Source organism: Amphiprion ocellaris, chromosome 3 (assembly GCF_022539595.1).
Source record: "Amphiprion ocellaris isolate individual 3 ecotype Okinawa chromosome 3, ASM2253959v1, whole genome shotgun sequence".
NCBI classification, from domain to species: Eukaryota; Metazoa; Chordata; class Actinopteri; family Pomacentridae; genus Amphiprion; species Amphiprion ocellaris.
In genome coordinates this window covers 382,005-395,579 of record NC_072768.1, presented here as the reverse complement: position 1 = coordinate 395,579, position 13,575 = coordinate 382,005, and the positions used below count along the sequence as shown (strand labels likewise).

The following is a 13,575-nucleotide window of genomic DNA, read 5'->3' as shown; positions in this document are numbered from 1 at the left end:
GTTGAAAATGTGGACATCAGAAGTTTCACTGTGATATTTTTTATTTTTTTCCCACATTTTCAAACTTTAAATCGGATCAATTTTGACCCACAGGACGACATGAGGGTTCACTGTGAGTTAGTTTTCCTTGAATGTCATTCATTGACTCACTGGTTGTCCTGTATTTCAAATATAACATATTAAACATGAACTTTTACCGTTCAGATTATGAGGTTGGATGTATCGTATTTATCCACTGAGACGTGTGCTGAAGAGGTTCTCCGAAATTCAAACCAATGAGAGAAACTCCTTCCTAAAGGTGCGTGAAAGTAAAGATTCTCCTCTGTGTTAGTGTTTTATGAAATCTTGGCAGATCTTTTCCATATTACCTCAACTTACACTGAACCTGAAGAAGACCAGACTCATATTTATCCATTTCTTTTTCTCTTACATGAGAATCAGTTTAATTTGATGCATTTCCTTTGACCTTTCATTGAGATATGAGGGTGGTAGAGAGGCTGCAGCTGGACCCTGATCAGCCTGAATGGCCCCAGCTAGCCCAGGCCCTGCTAAAGGTCCTGCTGACGACGGAACTGACGGCTCACAGAACCGCCAAACAGAGCCAGAGCAAACAGGCGTAATAGGGACAGACCCAGAGAGACTTGGACTGTGTTCTGGTAAATAATTGCATTCATTGTTCTCTGCCCCTGTTGGTTATGGTCACAAGCTGTTTGGTAGGCCCCTGTCTGTCTGCTGCTCACCAGGGGCCCGGTGTCGGCCCCTACGCCCCCGAGGGGACCGACTTGTGCCAGGGGTGAGGATGCCAGCTCCCTGACCCGGTGGCCCTGCCGCTGACGTGCCCACGGCCAGCTCGGAGATGCAGGGCGTGCTGTGCACACGCTGCTGTTAAATAAAGCTGGTTCAAAGAGCACATTCCTGCCCCGGCCGGCAGCAAACAGCTCGGAGTGTCAAAGCAGCAGATTGTTTCATTTTATTGCTGTGCCTTTATCTGATTTGATGCAGCTCTTATTAGACTCTGTTGTTTGCCGGGGGAACAGCAGATGGCCTGTTTGGACCAGATCACCTGAATGCCTTATCTTAAGTGTGGAATCCGTTCAGAGTGCTCAGATGTTTCAGAAAAAAGTTTTATTTTATTTTTTTAAAGTTATTTTTTTGGCCTTTTTTTCGGCTTTATTGGATAGGCGCAGTGAGAGAGAGAGACAGGAAACAGGGGAGAAGAGTCTGGGGAAGACATGCAGCAAAGGGCCGCGAGCGGGAATGGAACCCGGGCCAGCTGCATCGGGGACCAGCCCCTGGACATGGGTCGCCCGCTCAACACGTTGAGCTATACGGACGCCCAAAAGTCTTATTTTTTTAAAAATCCCCCAAATTTGGCAAGAAAATTCTTGTAAATATTTGCAAAAAATTAGTAAAAATCTTCCAAAAAAAATCCTAAAAATATCTAAAGTGATTCCATATATATCAGTAAAACTTCTAATATTTTCTTTAAGAACATTCACATAAAAATCAACCAAAATCCAGTGATTTTGGTTGATTTTTATGTGAATGTTCTTAAGAAACATTTTTAACATTTCCTTTTTTCCACCAAAAATGTTCAAAGATTTCCCAAAAATGTTGAAAATGTGGACATCAGAAGTTTCACTGTGCAAATCTATTTTTTTCCCCACATTTTCAAACTTTAAAACGGGTCAATTTGACCCACAGGATGACACGAGGGTTAAGGATTCAGGGTTGGATGCTAAGAGTGAATGTCACCACATTTACAGCAGAGACAGTTTGAAGTAGAAGGAAATGTGAGCTGAAGATGTGTCTGGTTCAGCAGCAGCTAGAGGAACTCCTGAACGCTCTCTGTGAAACTCCTCAGAGAGGCTGTCAGACAGATGCTGCAGAATGGCTTGTAACACCAGAGGAACTAAAAAAAAAAAAATCAGGAAGTCATGTTGTGAGATTTGATTACTCTTCATGAATCTCTCCTGCTGGATTTCTGCTTCTTTACACAACTCCAGTGACAACTGGAAACCTCGCTGGGCTTCTAAAGTAGTCAGAAAGAAACAGAAACCGGCGTGGGAACCGAGCCGGCTTCACGGCATCATGAGCAGCCTGAAATGATGGAACTCACTGACATCATGATGTTCAGGACACATCTCCTCTCAATACCGGCTGAGCAGAACCCAGGCTGAGCGTTCAATAGAAGGCAGATGCTCTCGGGCTCTCTTTCCTTTTCTTCATCCGCTCACAGCTTTAGGAGACCTGGGGCCTCCTCTATGAGAGTGATGTCTGATTTTTACTGAATGGTAAATCTCAGAGTGGAATTGGATCTAATCTGCCCCAGGACACCCCGTTTGATCTGCCCCTCCTTCCCCTCGGCTCTGTTTGACATTCAGGATGTTATGGTATGCTGTCGTGTATTAATCTGACGTCACGGTGGGGGAAAACGCTTTTCAGATGCTGCCTGATATCACGAAATGTGTAGGTCATGCGTTTGTACGTTCATCTCGTCTTTGTTTCTGCTCTGAGGGTTTTTTTTTAATTGATTTCCTGTAAAACCGGTAACTGAGTTCATATAATAAGTTTGTTTCTTCTGCTTTCATATTGTATACATTATCCTGCTGAGTGCATGCATCTGTGCCGCATTCCTGCACTGCACAGAGAATTGCAATTTCTAACCCGGCAGCCGAAACCTGACACCAGGCCTGCATTTAACGGAGCCTTTAAACCGCTCTGGAGATCATCCTGCTGCAAATAACAAGCTGTTGGTGTGCATTGCAGGAGTAATTGTAGGTGGAGGAACATTTTATCAGTTTGACTGAGGTCAGTCACGCCGCCACAATGGAGCAGAGATCAAAGACAGGAGGGAACAAAAACCGTCAGGCCTGCAGGTAGTGAGCTGCTAAACTGGAAGTAGGAAACCTTAAACTCCCACACAGAGTGGGATGATCCCCAAAGATGTGAAACTCTACCAATGTTGGTTTTGATCATGTGTTTGACATCAGATGATGACACCGAGACTACTCAAGAAAAGTCATTTTATTTTGTCACGACCATCTCACATAATCATTTTAAAGTGTGATAACATTAACCCTCCTGCTGTCTTCATTTATGGGCACCAAAAAATATTGTTTCCTTGTCTGACAAAAAAAGCCAAAAATTCAGAAAAAAATTCCCCAAATTTCTGAAAATTTGCAAAACCTTCAGGAAAAAAATTCCAATAATTCCTTCAAAGTTTCCCTTAAAAGTTTTATTTTTAAAAAATCCCCCAAATTTGACAAGACAATTCTTGTAAATATTTTCAAAAATGAGTAAAAATCTTCCAAAAAACATCCTAAAAATATCTAAAATGATTAAATATATATAAATAAAACTTCTAATATTTTGTTGAAAACATTCACATAAAAATCAACCAAAATCCAGCGAATTTCGCTGGATTTTGGTTGATTTTTATCTGAATGTTCTTAAGAAACATTTTTAACATTCTTTTTTTCCACCAAAAAATGTTCAAAGATTTCCCAAAAATGCTGAAAACGTGGACATCAGAAGAACTTTAAAACGGGTCAATTTGACCTGTAGGACGACACGAGGGTTGAAATATAACATGCTAACGCTGCGGTGAGTGAAACTAGTTGTTAGACGTAAAAGACGTTCCTCAAACATTCCATATTTTCACTGTTTGATGCTCCAAACTTTGTGCTGACATCAGACGTTCCAGAAAGTCACCAGAAAGTGTGAGATGTTCAGACTTTCTTCTAAACCCAATGCTGCTCTGCTACAGCGATATCATCAGAAATAAATCAAATAAAAGCAATGCATGCGTCCTGTAGCTGCTCCGACTGCTCAGTCTGCATAGTTTATAGCAGCAATAGATAGTTCTATATAGAATAGAGAATAGAATGTTCTTTGATGCAGATCTGCAGGGAATACTCAGAACTGTTTCCTTTCAAAGAAAGGGGATCATGTGAAAAAGAGCTTGAGTGTATTTTTTTTTAAAAAGAACGTAAAGAAATCTTTTTAAAACTTGCTGAATCCACACACTGTAAGGATTCAAAATGAATCACTGTCTCTGCGATGCTCCAACTTTCAGACAAATAGACAGCAGAGATGATAGTCTTTATGTGTCCCATTCTTTTTATAATGTGGGACAAACAACACAGAATGTGCAGGATTGACTGGTTTCTCTGCAGATGTTGAGATAATATCAACAGGAATCAGTGCTCATTTGGTTAACTTCTATTTGTGATGGTTAGTTAACCTGGTTTACTTGTTTCCACTTTAAATGTAGATTTTAAATGCAACAGCACAGTGGATCCACGTGGGACAGGACAACTAAACCATCTGTCCCCACAGAGTAACTAAAAGAAATATGTATGTATGGTTCTAAAAAAGGAAAGAAAACATCTTTTAATCCAGAAACTTGCCTTTTCTTACCCAACATGAGAGGAGATTAAAGTTTCATCTCCAGAGTTTTATCGGGTGCATTAGTCACTCATCTTCTGTCAGCTATGGTTGTATCTGTAGTACATCTTCCTGTATGTGAGCTACAGTGTGTGAATGCAGCATCTTATGCAACCTGCTCCAGTGTCCAAAGGCTGCTGAGTGCCCTCTCCTGCTCCGTCAGGCTCACACAAGGGTTGATCAAGTGTAGGCTGGAAGGCGTGACGCTGGAGGACTTTGGCAGCGAGTGCTTCTGTGTGTCAGCAGCAGGTCTGCCTCTCGATGTGTGTATTCATGGGTCTGTCGGTGTGTGTGTGTGTGTGTGTGTGTGTGTGTGTGTGTGTGTGTGTGTGTGTGTGTGTGTGTGTGTGTGTGTGTGTGTGTGTGTTCATGCTGGTGCGTGTGTTTGCGCATGATTACACATGTGCTCTGGTGCTCTGATGTGCATGCATGTGTTTTTTCTTGTGCTTTCTCACTCGGGGACTTTGTCCTGTGATAGGTGTGCCAGCCAGTCAGCTGAGAGGGAGGAAAACAAGATCTGAGGCCGGCAACGCGTCAGAACTGGGACAAAGACGAGAGAGAAAACAAGGGAGAGCCCCGCTGAATGACAGAGATAGGAACCAATGCAGAAAAGTGGCGCCGAGTGCGGAAGATGTTGCTTTGAAGCTCGTTCCAGGTGTTTGTGGATTGCAAATATGGCAAAGTAAGATAGCAGGCAGAGGCAGGATGAGGCCAGACGTAGGTAATGACAGGTGTATTACAGCCAGGTAACTCTGATTCAGCCTCCCTTTGATATCCTGATCATCCAGCTGAGTCATGTATGAATGAAAAAAATCACTTTATTATTCAGATTGTTGTGTCTGATTCTCTTTCTTCATCAAATTAAACTGGATGTTCTCCTAAAGCTGGAAACTCATGATGAAGTTCAGTGACACTTATTCACCACAGTCCACAATAAAAAACTCATATAAAGATTAAATAGAGGTTCTCTGAGTTTACAGCATTGATTAGAGGACATGCTAACTGACAGAAAGTGACTGACAGACAGACGTACTGTCCTGCCACCCACGCTGTTGACCATCAGGAGTCTGGTGACGTCGTCCTAAGGTAAAGTACAAACAGAAACGGCACTGACCCACCAGAGCACTCTCTGAACTCCAGAAGAATAGCGGCTCTAGCAGCAGCTGTTCACAATGACCTTACCCCACAAAAATCAATCAGCACAAACACTGGCAACCCGGGGTGGAGCGCTGGTCTGATCTGGAAACGGGGATCTTTCCAGAAAATCTCTGGATGTTTTAATAAATCGTCACACTCCACCATCCCTTCAAAGCTGCTTTTTCCACTAACCCGAGTTCAACAGATTGGACTAGTGGACTGACCCAGTGGAAAATCTCCCACAGACACACAAACACCAGAGTCAAGGTGTTCTCTTCAATGATTGAAAGGTGCCATTGCACTTGTTAACCTCCCTATCTGATCCAGACCCCATTCAGGACAGTAGGAGACATAGTTTCAGCAGCACCAGGACACCAGTGTGTCCAGGCTGCTCCACACATCGGGCACTGGGAGGACTGACTGGGAGGACTGAGTGGGAGGACTGAGTGGGAGGACTGAGTGGGAGGACTGACTGGGAGGACTCACTGGGAGGACTCACTGGGAGGACTGACTGGGAGGACTGACTGGGAGGACTGACTGGGAGGACTCACTGGGAGGACTGACTGGGAGGACTTGCTGACTGTCTGGCCGGCTGGCATCACCGCCTCAGTTGGCAAAGCTGTCCAGCTCCACTAGATTTTAAAGTTTCTTTTAATGGCTGTCTGTCTTTTTTGTGTCATATAGTTGCGTCTCTGCTGCCTTTTGCCCCAGTGTGGGCGAACGTGGGCCAAGGTGTGCGTTGGTTATCTCCTTCTGGAAAAGCAGTGCCCTTGTTGCTTCATATAGCCCAACTAGTGACCGGCTATTGATAAGGCTAATGTCTCCCGATAGCTACCAAGCTTTCAAGTCCCGGCACAAAACAGCCGGCTCCCTTTTATGTTGTTTTCCCAGCCAAGGACAGACAGGGCCGGCTGGCTAATCAGTAATCAGTCACTGCTGAGCTCCAGCAGTCCTTCAGATGGGCGGCTTTTCACCCCTTTCTTCTCCATCATCTTCTTCCTTTGCTTCCTCTACTTCTTCCTCTTTGTTTCTGTCTTGGCTTACTCTCTCTAGTCACTCCTTTATTACCATTAAAGCGAGGACAAACAGACTTAAAAACAGTTTCTTTCCGAGAGCCATCACCACCCTGAACTCTCACATCTCACACAAAGCCAACAACATAGTGCATCTGTGCAATATACACCACTGTCTCATTCACTGCTATTTATATTCATTCCATTATTTATCTCCATTATTTATACTGTATATATGTAAATAGACTGTTTTTGCACTACTTTAAGATTTCCTTGCACTGTAAAGGAGAAGGTCTGCAATCTCGTTATACATTGTATAATGACAATAAAGAATATTCTGTTCTATTCTGCTGCTTCTCCCCCACCCTCCCTGCCCTCCTTTCTTGTTCTTCATTGTTCCTTTGCTCATCTTCATTCCCTTCTTTCACGCCCAGCCGCAGAACAAATGCTGCCCTTTAGCCTGCTAATGAATCCACATCCAGAGGGGGGATCAGGACAGACACATGGCATTATATTAAAACATTAGTACCACTATATGACTTTATTCAGGACTTGCCAAAGAAAATTGATTAGGTGACAGAGATGGAACAAAAGAGGAATCATCTTCAGCCAGCCTTCTGCTTGCAGAGCCAACGGCAGCAGTTCCTCTCCAAACTTCGATCTGTCGTCTCGCCCTGCCCTGTTCTCTGCTGGTTCTGTCTGGAAGGCTAATCCAATTAGCAGGACATCATTTGAGCTCCACATTCTGCAGACATTCATCTATTTGTTAGCATGAACACAGACATCAGAGCTACAGACAGTCATTCAACTTACTGCAGAACTTTTGCAGTTGTGGCCTCACTTTTAAAGGTGTTGCTGCAGAACTCTGTGTTTGTCGTTCCCGATTGAGGCAAACTGCAATTCAGCAGCAGGGCAAAGGGTCGAGAGTCTCCATGGCTCCACAACAACCAAAAACTTCTTTACCAGAGTGAATATGTGTGAATGGAACTTAGAAATGTCCTATAGGCACATTTTATACAAACACATAAACACATATGTCTGATACAGGGTTTCCTCCATAGAGGTTTAATGTTGTCATGAAATATTAGATGTAATGTTTTGCACTAAAAGTTGCTACAGGAGTTGTGTCTTTTCCTGTAAGTTGAAATAATGGCCCACTAATGAACCAAATGTAAATTAAAACTCTTCTGCCTCCATTGCAATCAGCTAGACTTCCACCAGATGATCGCTGTCACACAATGACCCACAAACTAGTTCACCAGCTGACCCAGAGGCATTGTGGGTAGAGGAAATGACCTCAGCGATGGGGAACGTGTTATCAGTGGTGTCCAGGACATCCTTCATGCAGTAATGTCACCCAGCAGCATGCTGGGAGATAAAGGTGGTCCAGCAGGACGGCGTCCAGGCCTGTGGAATAGCTGCACAGGTCAACAGGGCAGAAATGTTCAAGTTTCACAAAAAATGCTATAAAATCTGAGATTCTGATGCTGTTTGACCTTCTCTTGACCTGCATCCACATCACTGGTGGGTTTCCTTCTTTTAAAAAAAAATACGACGGCTGTAGAGCTGCCTGACGGGTATTAACTACCAGTCATTCTGTCAACCGTTTTCATCTAAATGGTTCATTTTCCACCAAAAAATTTTAATGACCATTTAATTTCCATTCATTGTAGTTGGAAATAAGAACAGAGCTCTCTAGAACAGTTGGTTCTACGTCTGTAGTTCCTCTAGTAGCTGGATTAGAAGCCTTCAAACATGCAGCTGGAGCCATGAAGAACCTCCACATGTTCCTCCACAGGTGTTTGGTTTTAAAAGGTTTAATTTCAGAGCACATTTTAAAAGCCCAATACCTGAGATGAAGTTCTTATTTGTTCATGGAAACAGTGACTCAGCTTCACACATAAAACTTTCTGCTGACAGTCTAGGACGTTTCTGCTGGACTGGATGAAGGTCTCCAATGACTGAAATGAAAAGTCTCTAAATGCTGCATAGCCGACTATTTCAGTCACTCTGTCAGTTGTTCGTATTTTGATCATTCTTGGCTTTTGGATTCATCTGGGGTCTGTTCTGTCAGTATAAGAAGGATATGTCTTAGTGTTTGCTCTTACAGTAGCAGCAAAGACAAAAGTTAAATGATAATAATAATCTGGTTATTATTATGGTTACCAGAGCAGAAGGAGGCGTTGCCTCCTTCTGCTCTGGTAACCAGACCCAGATGGTACCTGGTACAGAAACCAGCAGCTACTGGGACTCAGACGCTGCAATCAGGAGCCAGGAAGCCCAGGAGTGAGGAGTGGGCCTTCAGGAGGCCAAACTGGGGAGAACAGAGGCTGAGGAAGGGAGAGAGACGAGGGAGGGAGGAAGGGAGGAAGGGAGGGAGATGAGGGAGGATGGCTCATTGAGACGTTTAAACTCAAATACAGAAAACTCTGCAGCAATTTAACGTCACTATCCTTTCTGAAATCCATTTCTTGTCTGCATACAATGTAAGAGCAGAGTGTGCACGTGTATGTGTGTGTGCACGTGTGTGAAGTCAGCAGTTCAATATCCGGACTGGCCAGTGATACTGTTGAGGAGCTGCACTTTGGCCATTAGTATTATTTTACATGGTTTATCTGAGAGGCATACTGTCACTGTGTGTGTGTGTGTGTGTGTGTGTGTGTGTGTGTGTGTGTGTGTGTGTGTGTGTGTGTGTGTGTGTGTGTGTGTGTGTTGAGATGTGGTATTGTTGGTGTTGTGGGTCGGTGGCAGACAGTTGTGCGAAGATGGATGGGATCGGTGGGCTCTGGAAGCAGGAATGTCAGACAGACATTAAAGACATTTGATATGAAACCCCCGCCATGCTTCCCCCATCTCCCCACCTGCCCTCTGAAATTAACTATGGTCCTGCCAGGACCCCACATTCCCAGGAGCTCTGGAGTAAAGAAACACCAGAACCAGGCGTGTTATCCATAAAATACATGTTACCTGATGAGTAGAGGCTCCTGCTTTCTAAAGCATTCCACACAGATCTTCTCTGGGCTGTTTCTGGAGGCAGACATGGATCACTAACAGGACAGACATCTAGAATTAAACTACCGCTGATGACCTCTGAGCTGCTTTCAGTTACAGAAAACTTTTCTTGTTTACTCTGCTGTTTCCCATGTTGAAGTCATCGCGTTCCTGGTGTTAAACGCTTTATTCAGCTGATCAGTGCCCTCCGTCTCCATGGTGGATATCTGCTGGTCCAACCCTGTAAACACTGATGTGAAAGAGCGCCAACGGAAATAAGACCAGCCGTCCTCCTGATAACATGAACCTGGATCAGCTCTAACTGTTCAGCCTCGTGTATAGAGCTCTTCGTTATGTCATTTTCAACACATGGCAAAGCTGACATGTAGATTTTAGGGCTTTGCATGTGGATTTGAACTTAAATAACTTCTATATTAATTTAAATCTATGTTTGAAGATCAGTGGTTGAGCTGCTGATTGCTCATTTCTGTCTTTTTCTGCTTTTCTACTTAAGAACCATGAAGTTCTAAATTCCCTCCACACATGTCACGATCCATCATGCATAAACAATCTCAAATCAATGAAAACTAGGTTTCATTTTGAGCAGCTTAATACAGAATAAATCATTCAGTGGATTTCCCCTCCTACTGTCTGATGCTTCAGCCCCTCAGAGAGTCATCACAGCAGCTTTACGCCTCCTTTACGTTCTTTTTTTATTAAACTGAGAGTTTGGAAAATTGAGGATTGTATTCAAAGTATGTAAACAGATGATGATGTATCTTTATTTTATTTATGTCCTTTTAAACTGTTTGGTTTAAAGAGAAGGAGGTTTTGCTCTTAAATGCCCAGAAAGTGAAAACACAAAGTGCGATCTGACAGTAAGCAGGATGTGAAAGTATGTTCAGTACCTTAAAGTCAGAGAACAGGTGAAGGAATCCAAAGCTACAGACTGTTTAAAGCTATGGGAAAGCTGTGGAAGGAGAACACAGAAGGATTTTAGGTTGTGTTCCTGAGTATGTCAGGTTTCTGTGTCCTAACCTTTTTAGTGTCCACATAATCAGAATATTAACGTCTAGTCTGAGCTCAGGTTTCTCCTCAGGTTTTTCCTGTTTATGAATTATGTCGTTTTCTCACATTAACACCTTGACTTGGTCTGAATGTCATCTGGTCTGAGAACTTCCTGGCCTCTGCTGTGTTGTTGTGTTGCTGACTGGTTGAGTTTTGGTGAACTTCTTCACAGCTGACACACAGAAACCCAAAGAACTCACTCAGCTGTACGAGCGTGATCAAACTCAGAGCTCACCTGACTTCTCATTTTGCTGATATGCTTATTATCTAAAGATGTAAAACACATTCTCAGGCCATATAAAGCACCACTTCCTCCTTATGTCGGTGGATGGAGGGTGACTGATAGCAGGACAGCTGTTTCCGGGAGGCTGCACCGCTAGCTCTGGTCAGGAAGGCTGCTGGTGGTCCTGCTGCACCCAAACCCCATCTAGCTGCCGGTCCGGCTCTGATCTGCAGGAACATTCAGGATCTGGATCATAGAGGGCGCTAGTCAGACCAGCAGCTGCTGGAAGGCAGAGAGGAAAGAGAACGAGTCAGAGCACAAACCAGCAGCACATAGAGATTTAACCCAAACCAGCAGCACATAGAGAGATTTAACCCAAACCAGCAGCACATTTAGAGAGATTTAACCCAAACCAGCAGCGCATGGAGATTTAACCCAAACCAGCAGCACATTTAGAGAGATTTAACCAAAACCAGCAGCATATGGAGAGATTTAACCCAAACCAGCAGCACATAGAGAGATTTAACCCAAACCAGCAGCACATAGAGATTTAACCCAAACCAGCAGCACATTTAGAGAGATTTAACCCAAACCAGCAGCACATAGAGAGATTTAACCCAAACCAGCAGCACATAGAGAGATTTAACCCAAACCAGCAGCACATTTAGAGAGATTTAATCCAAACCAGCAGCACATTTAGAGAGATTTAACCAAAACCAGCAGCATATTTAGAGTTTACACATGCATAGCTCATGATTCAGACAGATCACAATGTCTGTTATTTGGTTATTTATAGCTTATTTCATTTTGCTTCAATTCTGTTTCATGCAGTTTTTATACATTAAAGGAGACACAGATCATTTTATATCAAGAAAAATGGAAGAGATTTCACACGAAGTTGAACTAAGGCAATTTTTGAAATCATCGAATTCAGCTGTATTTGGATGGATGGATGGGTGGGTGGGTGGATGGATGGGTGGGTGGGTGGATGGATGGGTGGGTGGATGGATGGGTGGGTGGGTGGGTGGGTGGGTGGATGGATGGATGGGTGGGTGGATGGTGGTTAAAGAAATGGCAATAAGATCTCTAAATGCTGGTATTAAATGTGCAAAAGTTGTTAGTATTTACAATCTGGTGCAGATTGGTGACATTCACACTAAAATATAATATTAGAGTAGAGGATAAAGTAGAGTATTATCAGGAGCAAACTTCATCTGTTACTCTTATTGTTAGATATGTCTGTTGGTTCTTCCACAGCCACACTGTTGTGTTCCTGCAGCCTCTGGTTCATGATGCAGCAGAACGGCAGCAGACCAACACGCTGAGTCAGACCTGGAGCTCTCAGCTGTTCAGACCTGCAGCCTCCCTCTCCACACCTCTCACTCCACCTTCGGTTTCACTTCCTTTTCTGGCAAACCCAGAGAAACATCCTGTTAGCTGCAGATCAGTGTCAGTCAGAGCTGGGTTCGTGATGCCAGACTGTGTTTGGCAGCTAGAACCGGCGGTTAGCTGTTAGCTGTTAGCTGCTGGGCTGTTAGCTGTTCAGCTGCTAGCTGTTAGCAGTTAGAAGTTAGCTTCAGTGTATTTCCTGTACTTCACTGACCAACCCTCTGATTCTGAGTCACTAGCAGTTAAACTGAGGTCAAACTGTGACTAAACTGAAAGCAGTGAAGTGGAAACGGTTTATGTCTTATCAGGGTGTTCACTTTCTGCATACTTTAATTAATGTCTGTTTCTCAGTAAAACTGGATCAGCAGTGAGGTGTGTGTTTCTACCACCAGATATGCGTTAATGTATTGTTTCTGGAACAGAAGGAGTTGGTCTTCCAACATATCAGCTTCTGTTAATCAGTGATACCGCCTTTCCCTTTCAGGTACATTAAATTGCAAAACAAGGACTCTTTCCATCATTCCAAACCAGGCAATTATCAACCAATCACATGGGAATCAGTCCCTGCTTGTCATGTGGACTGATTCTGCCCGACAACAGTTAAAGTTTAGTCAGATCCCTCTGGGAGTGAAAGAGTTCCTCACAAGCAGCTCAGTCACAGAACCTTTTTCAAGTGGCTAAATGAAGAGAAAAACAGACAAATACCTCAATCCAAAATAGAAAGCAGCGCTGGAATGTTTAGAGGCACGGGAGGTGATGAAGAAATGAAGGAATTAGCTGTAATCAGAGAAACACTTGGAGAATGCTGCTGCTCTGGGAGAGAGCTGAGAGGTTTTCATTCAGTGACTCCCAACATTAAAGCTACAGAAGGTACTTTATGATGAACAGAAATATAATCTCATCAGTCTGTCACCTCGTATTGGCATTCTCAGCTAACAGGGGTTTCTCCGTGCACAGACGGCTGTAGGAGGCCAGCAGAGTGCACGTTTGATCGAAACAGTGGTGAAGAGCATCCATTAAACCCAGAAATATAAACATGTTTTATGGAAAATGTGTTCTCTAATGCTGAAAGAAAATGGATGAAATAAATCAAACTGCTCACATTCAGGATGATAAAACATTAATACGGTGTGCAACGTTCCCTTTCTGTAGAAGTTATTTTTAAATCCCTGTAGTTCCATTCATGTTGTCTGGACAAAGGAAAGAATTTAGACATTTCTGCATTTTAGGTCTGGTTATAATTGTAATTTTTCTTTTGAATTCATTCTTAAATCACTGCCTACTGATCTAATATGACCCTGATTT

The 13,575-nt window shown here is 43.3% G+C and overlaps 1 long non-coding RNA gene across 1 annotated transcript in view; it reads left to right on the top strand.

Moving 5' to 3' along the window:
- The window catches only part of LOC118471462 (uncharacterized), an 84,527-nt gene extending 79,183 nt beyond the window's left edge, over positions 1-5,344 (top strand). Inside the window, exon 3 of the long non-coding RNA XR_008601192.1 lies at positions 4,928-5,344. This is a non-coding gene — a long non-coding RNA (uncharacterized LOC118471462). The remainder of the gene's footprint in view (positions 1-4,927) is intronic.
- The last annotated feature ends 8,231 nt before the right edge of the window (positions 5,345-13,575 follow it).